Source organism: Pezoporus flaviventris, unplaced genomic scaffold, assembly GCF_033815535.1.
Source record: "Pezoporus flaviventris isolate CSIRO_AGI_PZ_B2104156 unplaced genomic scaffold, CSIRO_AGI_Pfla_v1 ptg000066l, whole genome shotgun sequence".
Classification (NCBI taxonomy): Eukaryota; Metazoa; Chordata; class Aves; order Psittaciformes; family Psittacidae; genus Pezoporus; species Pezoporus flaviventris.
The window spans coordinates 13,099,089-13,114,066 of NW_026892614.1; the positions used below are offsets into that span (position 1 = coordinate 13,099,089).

Below are 14,978 nucleotides of genomic sequence, written 5' to 3' on the forward strand. Positions count from 1 at the left end.
AACCAAACCAGTTTATACTGGCAAAAGCCTTACCTTGGATGATAGAGAGGTGACTTATACTACTAAATTTCTTCCAGTTCTCATTTGGGATTTGCTATTCTGTTATAAAATGTCTTTATGCTATCTGCACAACAGGTGGGGATGATTATTTCTGCATTTTGATAACGTTACCATTTTCTATTTTAGTTTGTCTCCACAGACAAGCTAAAATGTCTAAACTTTTATATTTTGCAAAAGACTAACATTAGAATATGGGGGGGTGGGGGGGAGAAGAAACTACTGTCTTAAAATAAAGCAGATTGATGTCCTAGATTCGCCTGCAAGGGAAATTCTGCGCAACAGTAAGAGAACAGAATTCACCAAAAAATCTAGAATACTTTATTTCATTATATCTATCATGCTTGGGATCTTTGTTTCCCAAGCTCTCTGTATGACTATCTGCATGAACCCAGAGCCTATATGTCTATTTTTGTCTATTTCTAAAGTGCTAGCTAATCTTTTTTGCAGTATGAAGAGAAATTGAGCAGTCTTCTATATGTGATACCACTTAATATCATGCCCATTTAGAAATGCAGTAGCACTGTGGTATCACTGCCTGGCCAGCCCAAGGGGCAGTGGAGCACCAGCAGCCTTGCCATTGTCAGTTTGACTGTGGACAGGTCTAAGGAACTTTTGGGAACTGGATCATCACTGGGAGCATCTCCTGAAAGTTAAAGGCAGTGTGATAGACAGCACAAAATTGCAGGGATAAAACCCAAGTATGGGGCACCTCCTTGAAGGTGGGATTTCACGTTGTGTTTTGCCATGGAAAAATATGAAGATAGGCTCAGAAGGCTTTGAAAGCAAAGACAAGCAGCTGTGTTTGATGGTTTAAAATCAGAAAACTCAATCTGTGCTTGCTGAGAGCAGCTTTAGAGTATTTCCAAATGTACAGTATGTGCCTTAGAAGACTGCAGATCAGTGCCATCCTTTTCCTTAAAATAAGCCCCCAGATAACTCACAGAACATCTCAGAAAGGCAGGAGAGCTGGTGAAGAAGTAGGAGTCTATGTAGGATCCTAGCAGGTGATTTACCAGGGAAGAATGGCCTCTGAGCTACCTGACTGCAGATTGCTTCTGAGTGGCCCATCACAGATTATACTAATGAAAATCAGGTCCTTTGGCTAGATCCTCTCTTTGTCAACCAGTTTCTTGAGGCAACTTGGAGCTCACAGCAATTAGGCTGTGGGCAGGAGGAATTTGCTCTGGGATGGCAGGGCTATTCTGGCATCTTGCATTCACCTTTCCGCAGGGCTCCTTGTGCTATTGCCCATCATGGGAGTGGCTCATATCCTTGATGCGACAGCAATGGGGCCTTGGGACATCAGAAAAAGTGATGATGGAAATAAACAGCCGCTGACAGTGATTCAATGGCCTGCAGCTCATCCACAGCGAGCCCCGAGGGGCATGTTGCACTTGGTGGTGTCCCAGCAGCAGGACACCTCTGGCTGCACTCCTTCCTGCAGTAACCTGGGGCGCAGCAAAATTACTTCACTCTCTGTGCGTGTGCAGATAAGTCCATCTGCACATATAGAGTAAATACATCACCCACAATATAAATGGGCTTGTATAAATTGAGTACTTCTGCTGAGATAAGGTCAGTGGAAAGGGCTGACAAAACAGCAAGCAAAGAGAACAAGTTTTGCAGCAGCCCTGGGAATAAATAACAGCAGGACAAACGTGTATGCATCTCACAACCAGAGAAAGGATGTTGCAGCAATCAAGGTATGAAAGAAGGAGAGTCTGGCACAATTTTGGCTGTCAGGCTAGCTAAAAAAAGACTACAGCATGTAGATATTATCCAAAAATAGTCTGCAAGACTAAAAATAGAATGGATATATCAAGGCTTAAAAAGAGATCAGAGCTGAAGCCTGTGAAGATTGAGGAAGTCATATGAGCATGAACTTCACAGCTTATAAAAGATAAAGAAATGGAAATTAATGTATACTAACTCACACTACCTAGTCTCAGTGTCCAGTCACCTGAGCCAGAACAACCAGACAGTTTTATTTACTGGTTTTGGGTTTTTTTTTTCAGTTTTCCTGAATGTACAAACTGAAGGTGCTGTATGCCAGAACTCCCATGCTTCTCATGTATGGACTGTTTCTTGCTTGCACAGGCATTGCTCTTCTGACAGCACCTCAAGCAGATACTTTGGTGGCTACCTCAAAAAATGCCTGAGGACTGGCTGTGTCAGGAGGAGCAGGCTGTGTGTGAATCCCACAGCTTTCTGCAGGTCAGGCACCTGCCTCAGGTTTGCACAGTACTTCACATGCCACTCTTCTCCTGCTGGTGGGTTAGGATGCCCACCACATGAGGCTGGGGTCCTGGTCTTGAGCAGGCAGGTGCCAAGGACCAACAGGGTGTAGCCAGCTGACTGGGGGGATTTGGGATCTCAGTTTTAGACTCAGGGCCCTTAGTTAAGCATATATCCTGCTCAGGTACTCTAATCTTTCATCTGATTTAACCCTCCATCCCTGCTCAGGGGTATTAACGGTTTAATTTGGTATTTGCAATGGGACCCAGATAGATGCACAGCTTAAGTTAACGGTACAGCAGAGGGGCTGCAGCAGAGGCCGATCCTTGTCCCATCTGAGGGACTGCACAGAGCCCTGTCGTTTGTGCTGTGTGCTGCTGCCAGCATGGGACACGAGTCAGCTCAGCATGGTTTGGACAGCCTCTGCATGAAGACATAGTGCTCAGTCCTGAGAGAGAAGGGCAGCCACAGGAGGAGCAGACAGGCTGCTGGGGCAGCTGCAACACCCCCTAGGATGGCATGGGGAGAAGAAGGGAAGGAACAGCCTTTCTCAAAGTCCTGCTTCAGCAGTCATAGCCTGTATTCTGTTCCATATGGCCACAACCAGGCTGGAGACCCAAGTCGTCTTCCAGCTGTAGTAGAAGGGTTTATGTCCCAGTCTACCCCTCCCTGGCTCATTACCTGCTAACCATGACCACCCTCCCAGGTTTGTCAGCAAAACTGCTTGTACATGCTTCCCTTGGCCCTCTTGAGTCAAAGTGAGCAGCACTAACTCAAGCAGTTGAAGCACAAGGTCTGCCTGTATCTAGTTCATTGCTTGTAAATAGGTCAAGGAAAGCTGGCAGGGAGTGTGTGTGCCTGAGTGCTGGGTGAGCTGTAATCTCTTCAGATGACAGACCTGGAATTTAAAGATTGGCTTACACACCTTTGTGGTGATATGGCCTAGAAGCTAATGCAGCTGACATTTACTTTCCATAGCTTGTTGTGTTCGGCACAAGCCACACCAAGAGGGTGAGTCTGGTCAGAGGAACTCCAAGCCACTGAGCTGCCTTCTTGCACCAGTGATTTTCATGCACCTAATTGCTTGCAGCTAGGAAGAGATTGTTTCGGTGCCGCTTTAAACTATGGGATCTTGACTGGACCTTGGCAATCTAAAGGAGAGGGCCATGCTCTCTTCATTCATGTCATACACATCCTGTGGGGTAGATGCATTTGGGGTTGAGCTTATGAGCGCACAGAATTTGCAAGTTCTCACCTCTTCCTTCCTTCTCAAACACTGTCAAACTAATATGCCACAGACTCAAAGCAAACCACTTCCTTGCAAGTGTCTGTACTACTTCAAGTAATTCCAAACTGCAAAATCGCTTTCTCCAGGTACCTTAGTGAGCATCAGTGTGTGATACTCTGACAAGGGATCTGAGGAGACCTAGTGTTCAGTTCTCTGGACAAGCAAGAACCTTAGTCTGTCTAAATATGATGATTATCAAGGGGGTGTTTGTGCCCATTCTTGTTTTGGGGGACTCTCCTTTCCTTTTGCTGCCATGACTCATAAAACCCATTAAACCAGAGTATGCCTAGCAGGAGAACATTTAATTATATAGCAGTTGCAAGGTAGTGATGGAATTTATGTTTGACAGGCTGATGGCAAGATGACTTTATCTACAAAGCTGTTGGTATAGCCCATTCCAGCCATAAGGCTGGGCAAACCATACCAAGCACCAAACCAGCAAGGAGGAAGGTAAAGTACGTGCCAGGAGCAGGCTCAGGACACTGGTAATTTGCATGAATAGCCTGAAAATGTGCTTGTCTTCACGGCGTCTGGGTCAACATGTGGAAGCATTATCTGTTAAACCAACAGCCTCACAATGCAGTGACCTAGATAGGAAATACGATGCAGGGAGGGAGAAGGTGAGACTGTGCAGTGTTGTAACACATGGATCAGGTTATTTGCTGCTGCTTTTATCTGGCTGGAAGAGTTTAACAGTCAATAAACCACCTGGAAACAAGTTCTGGCCTCTCCCTTCTTTCTCAGACATTCTCACACCAACACAGCACGCAGCCAGACCAATTTATGAACCATGTATTTCAGTAATTGTCAAAGTATTAAGAAAGTATTCTGAAAACCACTGTACACATGTCAGCTATGTGTGCTCCTCTTCAGTGCAGCCTTAAGGTTTCTGTGAAGCTGCTCAGAGGGATTACACCAACATCGGAGTGACTGCTCTTTTCCTTTACACCTGTTTACATGAAGAAAACTCTTTCCACTCTGGCCTTTGAGATTGCAGCAGTAGACAATTCAATTGAAGCCGGCTAGGATAGTCTAGGATCATTTTGCTCACTGGAATCAAAAAGCAAAGGGAAGTGCTTGGGAGCTAATGCATGCCACTGTTTGAATTCCCTTCCCATCTGTACATGGTTTGTCATGGTGTACTTAAAAGCCAGGAATTCGTCATCACTTATGTTTTTGTTTTTGTTTTTATTTCCTTGTAATTTACCTTATAATTAGCACATTGTATCATATGTTCTAGCCCATCTAAGATCAGATTGTTCTTATTTTAAAACTCTACCATAAAACCTCAGCATTCTGAAAGAAGTAAGTACTGTTCTGGCACAGAAAGCACATCTCCTTCACCTTTAAAGAAATTGTATCTGGATAACACTGTAACAAAGGCAGAGGGATGACAATCTCTTAGGGCAATGGCAAAGTGTTCCTCTATTATCATTTCCGTGTTCTTTTTGTATCAGCAAAATAAAGAACGCTCTTAAGTCTGAAACTCTGCTGGCAGGAATAAAAACATTTAAAGACTGTATATCAAAGGTCTTTGAGATCAAATGGTAACTTATCTATAGCTCAGTGTGTTCAATATGCAGTCTGTGAGCAGGAACATGGTTTGCTTTCATTTTTCATTCTTCTGCAGACAGAATGTTGTCTCCCAAATTAGCTTGGTTGGCTCCAAATTACTGTGGTTAGTCAGAATGAAGCCTCTTTTTTATATTTTGTGATTTTTTTCCCCACAAAATAATCAAACCGGCAATGGAGCATTCCTTTTTCAAGTGTACAGTAACCAAGACTGTGATATTACCATGAGGCCGAGCTATCAGAAATCAGAGTGAAATTTCCTTTTTCAGTCCCATTTTAAAAGTAATTTTGTTTGAAAACAATGCATGAAGCTTGACCCCAACAAAATTTTTGCCCCACCTTTACACTGTAGGTAAATCTTGAGAAATACACGGTAGCTACATTTTGGAAGACGATGCTTTTTAATCTGCTGACACAATCAAAGGACGTATGTTAGGACAGATTTTTCTGGCTTCTGTAGCAGTCAGCAGGTTTTCTTCTATATTTGCACATTTTTTTAGGAACAAAATTCCAAGTGTGTTGCTCTTGAGACTTACTCCAGGGTTATGTTCGTGATTACTGCATCGTATATCATGTCACTCATCACAGTCCATTAGGGCAATTAAATTTCTATGAGGTAAACTACAGTAATTCTAGCAGCATTTACTGCTGTTTTCACTGATCCCAGTGAAACTATTTCTCCATTCATTCTGGAGGGTGAATGATCTCTTCAGGTGTGTTTCTCGATTGCTGGAGGAAATAATATATATTTCTTTGTCATTTCAGTTGACAGTCAGTGTGGCTGCATTTTCCACTCTCCTGGCAGTATTTTCAGTGTAGGATCTAAGGGAATTTCTCCTTGCACACACGTTTTCAGGAAGAGCATTTCATCTTAATTATTCTCCTCTCAATCTGCTGCAGACCTTATCTCACATTCAAGGAGATCCCATTCCCCTTCCCAGTCCCACCATGACACTCCATAACCCTCCTTCCGCTTCCATTAGAGCTCGGCATTCCCCTGCAGAACAGCATTGCAAAACCTCCTCGGGAATGAAGACCTCCTCTATTTATAGAGCGCTGAGGCTAGACGAAAGTTTCCAGAGAGCTTTCTGGAAGGGCTCCCATCTAGCTGCTTTGAAGGCTTGCAAAGGGAAACGAGCCTGCACCTTGCTTCATAGCTTTGGCTAGCATTCAGTAAACCTTTGCAGTAAAATACATTGTGCACCAGGCAACTATTTGATGTTATACACTGACATTTATGAAGCTTTGAAGAAGTTTTCTTCCCAACATGCCTCATCCATATCTGGACTACAAATGCAAAATCAGAGGCTTGAGGCAGATTCTCGAACGTGAGCACACGTTCTCAATTGATTTTTATCCTAGATCTGCAATTCAGTGCTATTTTGAGATAACAGAGAGAGAACTGTTTTTCAGCTTTGTGCTGGTTTTTCTTTTTCTTAAAAGATCCAGTCTCTTGAAGCTGGTATTTTTAAATTCAAAATAAAGTTCCACTAACAAATGCACTGCTGAGTGTTGCTCCACAAAGATACGATTCAGCATTTCTTTTACACATGTCACAGATTAAATACAGAATATATGTTAACATAGAGGAGGAATGGTCATCCTAGCGAAAATAAGGTAGGAGCCAGGCTGGGTACGCAGAATAGGCATATTCACAAACACGAGCCTTTGTGTGGATATGAGCAGCCATGTTTGGCCTCGCACATTGATAAGTTGCTGTTCAAAAAAAAGAAAAAAAAGAAAACGAAAAGCAAAGCAGCAAGCACTTCACTACTTTTACACACAGCACATGGCTTTTATTGGAGGGTATGTTTGCACAAGGCAGGAGCATCGCCTCCCATCCAAATTTCAACAACGTGTACCATTTGGTAAATAGGTGAGGACAGAGTCATCTGTTCTCTGACTATCCCCTCCTCCAGTTCAAACTCTATAACACAGTGAGGAAACTGTAATCTGAGGAACCCTTTCAGGAATCTGTTTTTTTAATGAAAACTCCTGAACATGATCCTAGCACTAGACACAGTCCGAGATTAGACCCGACCCTCCCCCCCCCAAAACCAACAAACCAACCAACAGCAACAAAAAAGACACAACCAACCAATAACAACTAAAAGATAGAGAATAATGCCAGGGAGAAAATGTAAGCCTAATGAAACAGTAAGGGAAAAAAGTGAAATCCACCTCCTGACAAGATAAGCATTATAATTGTCCATTGCACTGTGGGTGGATGAAGAATGTGTAAATTGCTTGCTGACCTGTTTTTTGCTTCTGCATAAAAATGAAAGGCAATTTCTTCTAGTACTAATAAATGCCACTTTATCTCTAGGTCAATAATTAGCCGGCTGGGTGAGCAAGGAACAGGTTCAGGGGTAGCAGTTCTAACAGTGACAAATTGATGCAGCATGATAGCAAGACTCACGCAACCCAGCCCTAATTACAGCTCTGTAGCATGTACTATCACTCAAAGAACACACCAAAGATGTTAATAATTCGTATTTAGCTTTGTGCTTGCATGAACTTCTGGTAAGTTTAATTTTCCAGGACCTAATATTTAGGTAGTGTTTTGTGAAAGCTCTCCAGCGTACAATTCCAGCATTATGTTTTACTGGATTCATTAACAGTGTTGTGCCATCTGAATATCCATCAAAGTACATGAAAACAATAGTGTCAGTTCAGATCATGCAGGTGGAACACACAATTCAGTCATACTAATACAGGAATTTAAATTATTATATATTCACTGCTAGCATTCCTGGTTCAGTAAATATCTGTCCTCGGTAGAAGTTGCTTGGGAAGTGCTTTATAAGATGCTGAAATATTTTACTGTGGTATTAGAGTATTTGCACAGAGAGAGGTACTTGTTAGTGGAGGAAACAACAAGACACAGAACACCATTATAATGAGTGTGCAGCGATACCACAATTTTTAGTAAGACATTTGTTCACTTCTAAAATCTTAAGAACTATTTTGACCAACAGACAGAACCTTTTCAATTCTAAAAACTGAAAAGAAAAAAAACCAACAACTTACAAATGTGAGTCCCTTGCATGTTGTTCAGAGTCAATAAACTAAACCTCCTTTCGTCATATCCTTAAATGCAAGAATCAGGTGATGGTAGGCATTATCCTCGCTTGGTATAGAATATCCTGCACTTTGGATCTGCTAATTCTCTTAATACAGATTTGAAAGGAAAGACTTCTCTCTCAGTTAGGGAGAAAGTAGAATTGGGTCGAGTTATATAATATGAAGTAAATGTGGGTGAAGTTACATGACATGACTGAGTCAGCTTACCGTCCTGACTTGGGTGGTCCTGCTTTTTCCTCCCTGACTCCTGGCCCGGCTGGTCCACACCCTCTCTTGCACCACATCAAACCACTAAGTAAGCCAATCCAACTTGTTAATCCAACAGAAAACTATTCTCTTGAACTGACTCACCAAAGGGTTTGAGAAGCATGGTGCTAAGGAGCATGGTGCTGGAGGGAGCCGAACCACCCCTACTGGTGGCCAGCAACACAACACTGTGACTTAAATGCAGCACAACCAAAGAAAGTATTGCAGAAAGCACAAGAACCAAACAGAAGGGTATGGAGTAAAAGCCTGTGACTTAGATAACAACAGAAATGCAAGAAAAGGCATCACAAAGCCCTTGTGATGAGGGAGACACTGAGGGGGGCAATGGCAGGAGAGCAATGGGATGTTGCACCTTGATAGGCATCAGAGGGGTGCATGGGAACACACAGGTACTGCCCTGGCAGAAAGGGGAACGGGGAGTGCAGAACACGGTGCTGAGCTGTACCGAGTCCACCTAGATTGCAGTGGCTCTTCAGGGTTCAGGCTCACAATGCTTGTGTGTGTCTGTAGCCAGGCCTGGCAAAGGTGAGCTCTTCAGGACAGATGTGCTATCTTGATAGTTTAACAAAATGTGAACTGCAATATTGTACCCCTATTGTTCAAGAAAAGGGGAGGCCACCATTGTTCACTAGGAAAACAAACAAAAATGAAGCCTGCACCCATTCTTCTCCAGAAATTGCCTCATCAAAAAAAAAAAAGAAAAAAGTATTACTGATGAATGACACCTGGTGGCTTTTATCAGCTCCAAAACTCCCCCACTATTACCTTTTCCTTCCTCTCTTAAATTACTGTGGCAGGTTTCTTGTTTCATAGCAGCAAATGTTTTAAGCTCACTGTTCTCTTACAATCTCTTTTACTGGTAAAACTGCCTCAATGAGAAAAGGAATTTAGTGATACCAGAAATTGTGCTAGTCGACTGAAGAGATGCAAAAGAAACTACTTCACCCAGAGATAAAATGTCCAGTCTTCTAATGGATACATCTTTATGGCTTCAGGGACAGTTCTTGAGCTCCGGGTAACAGTTTCTAGGTTCTGAGGAAGAAAAAAGTTGAGACTGTAACTCATTAAATAGCTGGATATATTGTAATGCATAAGCTGAGGTGCTCTCAAGCTTCCCAAATCAAGGAACACGGAGTAAACTGTCCTTCTTGCCCACGGTCCAGGGCTGTTCTCTTTCCTGAATACAAGGACAGGCACTGACAGAGGAGAGCACTACGTGCCTGGCAGCTGAAAGACCAGGAAAGAGAAAATATGATGTGCAATGCATCAGGTACGTGCAAAATAATCATGGCAGGCCACACCATCTTAACACTGCTCGGCATTGTTTCCACCTTGATGATCTTTCAGCATGTCACAATGCTGAATCATGATGACACAGGGGCAGGAAGTACATATCAGATGCAAAGTGAAAAGGTCATGTTATGATTACGGCCCTACAAAGCACTGGAGAGACTTTCTTTATATTTGAGTCTCTTGTCCTCATGCTAGAAGACTTCTCTGCACTGAAACCGAGTGCAGTTCTGGAGCGGTTCAGACAAATTTGAGGTACATACAGATGAAAATATCTTTCTTTTTTTTTTTTCAAAAAAATGCTTATCACTGTGTCAGTATGTGGATTCCAAATAGTGTTTTTAAAATGTTCTTTAAAAACAACTTTCTGTCCATAGCTGGACTTTAAGCACCCTGAGGGCCTCCTGGCTTGCTTAAGCTAGAGGCCAAAAATGTACATAATTGACAATATTTAGCAAGAGAGGGAGTTCTCTTGTAACCAAAGCCAGAAATACTCCCTCTGGAGAAACCTCACAAACAATGTGGAAAAAGCTTTTGAACCTTCCATGGTACAAAGTTTAAAATGAGGACAAAACTGGAATGAGTCAGTTAGGAGCATTTTCTAAGCTGGGCTGCATTTCCATCGCTTTACAGATACGGACATCTGGTAGCAGCATTTTCACTTAAATAGAATAAAAGGACATTGTCTTGTACTTCACTAGCATAATTCATTTTTCCTTAACATAATACTCATGAAAGTAGTTAAACATTTTAATGTGCAAATCTCTCTGGATCAACCCTAACCATATTTTTGGTGTAATAAAAATAGGCTATATTCCCAGAGAAGCAAATGCATATAATTTCAGACAGATTTAGGGACAGCAAAAACAACTTTAGTTGAAGAGCCTGGAGGAATCCCACAATATTAAACATAATATTAAACACAAGTTTACACAAAGTAATTGAGAATACTTCTCTTTATAATTTAGCCCAACCCTTATAATCTCAGATTATAATGAAAGGGTTTTTTTTCTGTAAACACTACACCATTATGATATTCAGTGATAAACCACCAAATTATTATTTTAATTTCAGCAAAAACTTTTAGGGCAACTCCAGAATGGCATCAACAAGCACTAAGTGGGACAGGAGGAGATCCAGGGTACTGGGGATTAGTTTCAGGGCTCTGAGCCTGATTGTCCTGAGGGCTGTGTGCCACTTCATGCTGTGACAGGGAGAGTATCAAGCTCTTGGCACAGCAGAGACCTGAAGCCTCGATCTTGAAAACTGCTGAGATTCAGCTTGTCCTGGCCACAGAGGGACTTGACAAGACCTTGGGTCATGTGCTCCCTGGGTCATGCGCTCTGTCATGGTGGCGCTAGCAGAGCCAGTCAATCTCTGCATCTTCCTAATCACCTCTACTGGGTGACCCTTTCCTCCTTTTGCAGCTACAGTGGCAGGGGAGGTATCTGGGAGATGATCTGGGAGACAATGACCCTTTCTGCACCTCAGGAAAAGAGCATGCATTCAACAAAGGAGCATTTGCATAGCCTTGTGGATGTACTTTGTACAGTTTGTCCTGATTAGAAAGGAAGTGAGTTCAACAGAGAATGCAACTCACACAAACCAGTTCTCTAGTTTTATTTGGAAAAGCTGCAAACCTGTTACAGTTCACTTGCTAGTATGAAAAGCAAGCTTGAAAAATGTCACTGAGATCATGAATAATGGTTTAAGCAGAGTAAGAGCAGTCAGGCTGAAGAACACAGTAGAGTGGGGTCTGGGGGGGAGGGGCGGGGGGGAGAGAGCAAATGCTACAAGCCCCCAAGTTTTGAATTTTGTGGTGCTGCTGTGGACACACAACTCTCTGACTGAGGCTTTACACTTCCACCAACCTCAGGAGCATGTGTAGCTTCCAAGGGCCTTCTGGCAGCAGTGAAAAACTGAGCTTGGAATCCCAGGGACTTTTTTCCTGTTCTAAACTATCTGAGGATAAGACTTTTTATTTAATTTCTAGGCTAATGTTGTTCTGTGAAACAAACTACTCTTGTTATCCTGCATTCCCCCTTCTCCTGGAGCTTCAAAGATTATGTTTTGGTTGCTTATACAACCTTACTGCTGCAGTACATGAAATACACAACACATGGTATAAATGCAGCCATTATTACTGCTTAATGAAAACAGGAAAGTTATTCATTGACCAACCTTTTTTTTTTTTTTAATTCTAATAAACAGATCAGATCCATATCTAAGTGGTGACAAAAAACTATGACCTTGCATTAAATTTATTCCACAACATCCTCATCGTGACTGGTATTACTTTGAAGACTTTCCATGTGCACTCTTTTGCAAAGCAATCTGTTCCATCATTACCTAGTCACCAGTCAAGTCCTTTTCCAACATTCACTGACACAGACAAGGAACTGGCTATCTTGGAAATACCACGTTAGCAAGTGAAGAGTAACTAGAGAAGAAAGAGGAGGAAGTCCCTTCCCCCTCAGTTTTGGCAACGATCATGCTGGTCATTTTGCTTTGTATACCATATGTCGCTTTTTTGTGGTGCTTTGTCCTTACGCTGTATGCTAAGGAACAAACTCTTTGGTAATGAATAGAGTCTTTATATGCTTGGAAAACATTTCTTGCATGTGTAGACAATATTGTAATATAAATAGTCATTGTCTTCCAGAGTTTCCTTACCACCACCACTCTTCTGCAGCTTTGTCTCTTTTCTGCAGCTTTGTTGCTGGGCCACAACCTTCATTAAATTGTTTTGTGCTGCAGGCAAAGTGCTCCAATCATAAAATATGGCACATGCTTCATATACCTGAAGATGGGTTTTGTTGAACTCGGTATTTGTTGACCACACTGGGGAACAGTCTGTCAAGACAACCTGAAGTAGCTCAGCACATTAGCAGAACTTAAAGCTTAGTAAAAACTGAGACCAAGACCATTAATTGTATCCCAAATGACATGTGGGAAAGAGAGGGAAAGAACAAAAGACTTTTGAAGCCAAATCAGCCCATGAATTAATAACTATCATTAGGATTTAGCCAGGCACCATATTTGTACCTTGGTGCTTTTCTTATTTGTTCCATAGCTGGATTATTGAATTTCAAGTCTGTGACCTTCATCTCCGCTATGTTTGCTGAAGGAATATGCATCGAAAAGTCTTTAACTCTTCAGTTTCTTTGTGGCAGGAAGTTATTGTTTGCATTTCTGAAGTTTGTGAAAATAACTCTCTTCTCATTTAGCCCAGTTTAACAATGCTGAAAGTCCAAGGAATTCAGTTGCATTTGTATCAGTTTAAAGCAAGTTGGAGAGATGCCTAGCTATTTCTGACATACCTCATCTACCTATAGTTAAAGAACAACTCTCATTAAATTTAGATTAAAAATCTGTCCACTTCATGCTCTGGGCTTAAAACTTGTTTTTAACTCACCTCCTTCTGCTTCTACTGCTGTATTTTCCTCCAAGAGCAATAAACAGAGAAATTACTAAACTGCAACTTTATTGGGTTTTAGTTCCCAGCTTTTCCAGTTAATTTTTTGTGTGTGTGTGTGTGTGTTTGTTTTTTTAATGCATCCTTGGAGCTTGCTGATCACATTCACCTTGAAATCTCATCCTTTGGGCTTTCATGACCTTGTCCTCTTAGTACTCCTTTTGTCTAATAACTCATCCTGGTCTTCCTTCTCATTTTCTGCCTGTATCACACGCATTTGTAGCATTGGCACCCTTTGTTTCTCCTTTTACATCCTTCACATAGTACATGCAGTGCCTAACATTCCTCCAAGTCCTATCGCTATGTCAGTTTATTTTAAATCCAATTCTATGCAGAGATGATAAGAACCAAACCATTTTAGCTGTGTACATAAAGCCATCTCACTGTAACACAAGTATATTACAGTCCTAAGCCTCACACCAGCCTGGGAGGAGCAAAAGCATTACTCTTCTTCTTCTATAGTGACAAATTAAAAACTGATTTATCTAGAATCACACAAAACCCTGCTTCAGCCTATGGGTTACCACCCAGAAGATTGCTTTCACCTTTCTATCCTCAGAAGTGTATACTGGATCAAGTATTTGACACTCCTTGGACTTCATAATTTGCTTAACTTACAGGCAGTACACACCAGCTGCAGCCGCTGCCTCTCGTCAGCCCAACCCACGGAGCCAACACTTGCTGTCTGTTCACCAAATGGCTTTCCAAGGGGGTGGGCAGAACCTTGCTCCGGTTTACCACGTGGCTCCAAGGCACCGACCACCATATTGCTCTGCATCACGGCAAATGGCACAATGCACTCCACTTCCCTAACATCTATCACAAGCAAGCTAAAACATGATTTCAGGATCGGCTGGAAATTACGTATCACCTCAGAAGAGCCCAGATCCTCAGACAGCTTCTGACAGCTGACGTGACTGCGCTAGGACCTTTGTCTCTCCACCAGCACTGATCCGCCAAAACCAGCTTCCTTTTTCCTGTCAGGGACTTTGCCATGTTGATCACAGCACTGGCTCCAAGTCCTGGCCTTTCCTCGTTTCAGTGGCCACCTCACCTGCTCCTTCTTCATCCTTTTTGCTTTTTCAACTGGCCTGACTCTGGCCTTCATTACCAAGTTAGGTGGGACACAAGCCCCAGGTTAGTTATGAGGGAACCAGGGCTCGTCCCACTTCGTCAGCCATCTGGTGCGGATATTTTCGGGCCTATGGAAGTGACTAAATCTAGCCCTCCATTGTGGCCGGGTGCGCCGACACCCTCCGTTGCTCCAGACCACACACCCAGCTTCCATGTCAGCCCGGCGCCTTCCTGCTCTTCGGTGCCGTGCCTCACCTGCAGCGGGCCCGCATCCCTGCGCTCACCCGGGGGACAGCTCAACACTGGCGACAGGGTCAAGGGCACCCACGGATTAGCGACCCACAGCTCGCGCGGGGACGCCGGGGATGTCTCAGGCAGCCGAGATCGATGACCTCCCACTCCCCTCAGCAAAGCTTCTCCCCGTCCCTGGCGGCGTGGGTCCGCGGCAGCCCGGGAGGCCCCACTGCTCGGTGGCTGCTTCCGCCCGGCCGCCCTCCCGCCGAACCGAGGTCTCCCCAGTAGAGGCAGCCTGGTCACAGCCTGAAGCCTGTCCGTGTGCTCGCAGCCGGGCTCCGCGTTTGCTGCGGTGCGGAGCCGCAGACCGGCCCCTCAGCACGCCGCGGCCTTCCCCGG

The 14,978-nt window shown here is 43.3% G+C and overlaps 2 long non-coding RNA genes across 2 annotated transcripts in view; both read right to left on the reverse strand.

Moving 5' to 3' along the window:
* Window positions 1-14,978, reverse strand: part of LOC133278475 (uncharacterized) — a 168,317-nt gene that overhangs the window by 42,815 nt on the left and 110,524 nt on the right. The gene's annotated exons all lie outside the window — the stretch shown is intronic.
* LOC133278476 (uncharacterized) lies at window positions 1,110-14,975 on the reverse strand. The gene is made up of 3 exons (XR_009746569.1): window positions 12,842-14,975; window positions 9,444-9,531; window positions 1,110-4,633 (listed from the first exon to the last, which is right to left on the reverse strand). It is a non-coding gene; the product is annotated as an uncharacterized LOC133278476 (long non-coding RNA).